Consider the following 1627-nt stretch of genomic DNA (forward strand, 5'->3'; position numbering starts at 1 on the left):
CTCTCTCTCTCTCTCTCTCTCTCCCACCACATCTACATGGGTCTGATCATTCTACTGGTGCTTACAGAGGACAGTCTGTTTAACAAGGCCGTGCATGAGATTGTGAGTGTCTGTCTGTCTCTCTCTCTCTCTCTCTCTCTCTCTCTCTCTCTATCTCTCTCTCTCTCTCTCTCTTTCCCCCTCCTTCTGTCCCAACACTGCACGCCGTTGGGCATCTAGCTACCCTTTTCCCATTACTGAACTGTTGGTCATTACAACTGGCAGTCGCGCCATGAATATTCATGAGCCTAGTCCATTTTCCAGGAGTTACTGGAGTAATGTAGAATTTTGTTTGGCGTATCCTGTTGAGTGTTTAAAGCACCCAAAGACTCCAAACCGGCCGTTCTGTTTTCTTGTAAACCGCTCAGCGGTGACATAGAGTTGATAGAGTAAATAATTATATTACGTACACATTTTTGTTGCCATAGCCCCTGCCTTCGACGTTCTTTTTGCTGTTGTTGTTGCTACTGTTGTTGTTATGCTGAGCTGTTGTTATTTTTGTTGTTGTTGTTGTTGTTGTTGTTGTTGTTGTTGTTGTTGCTCCCTCTTTCCTATATCAAACACTAATTGCGTTTATCTCTCCTTCTATTTTTGTGTTTGTTATTCTTTAGTAACACCTCTAATTTTCGGCACTCACAGGACCTACTTAATTGTGTTGAGTGTCTTGAAACTTTAACTTAAACAAACACAAAACTAGAGACCAAAAGATATTTATCACGTATCTTTGCATGGATCAAAAAGAGTTGAGTTAAACTTCAAAACCGAGCAGGGAAGGCTCGCAGAACTGTAGACTTAAATGTTATCGTGTGGAAACACAACAGAGGTCAGAGTTAATTCTACGTCCTCAATCACCTGTCAGATTGTTTGATCCAGCAAGGCCCTGCAGACACTTCAAGATGGATGGCTGACTGTCTGCCGGTAATGAGGACAGCGGAGTTAATCATCCCATTCCCCCTCAATAAATAGAGATTTGGTAACCAAGGACAGAACACGGGTTCGAACATGTCACAGAGAAGTTGTTAAAAAACAAAACAAAAACGACTTGTCGCAAAGAACAGCGTGAAATAGAGAACGTGAACGTGTAACAATGAACATATCACAAAAGCGACATGTGACAAAGAACATGCCACAAAAAACAAATCACAAAGAACATGTCGCAGAGAACATGTCACAAAAACGACATTTAACGAAGTACATGTCACAAAAAAGACATTTCACAGAGAACATTTCACAAAAACGACATTTTACCACGAACATGTCACAAAAACATGTCACAACGAATATGTCACAAAGACATGTCACAACGAATATGTCAAAAAGACAATGCCGCGAAGACAAAAACAACAACAATAACAATGATAATGATAATAAGATATAAGATATAATATACGCTTAATAATAGTAAAGATCTCGTCTATAGCGCCCGCTCCTCGACGGTGGTTTCAGGAGCTTCTCGATAAAAAGAGATTTGAATCAACGTCTCATGCATACTGGTCCGCTCAACGTGTAACAATCTTTTCAGGTACAGACAGACGGACAGACGGGCAGACAATTTGGATTAACGAGATAAGCTGTGTGAATATATATA

The sequence above is a fragment of the Aplysia californica genome, unplaced genomic scaffold (genome assembly GCF_000002075.1).
Source record: "Aplysia californica isolate F4 #8 unplaced genomic scaffold, AplCal3.0 scaffold00061, whole genome shotgun sequence".
NCBI lineage: Eukaryota > Metazoa > Mollusca > Gastropoda > Aplysiida > Aplysiidae > Aplysia > Aplysia californica.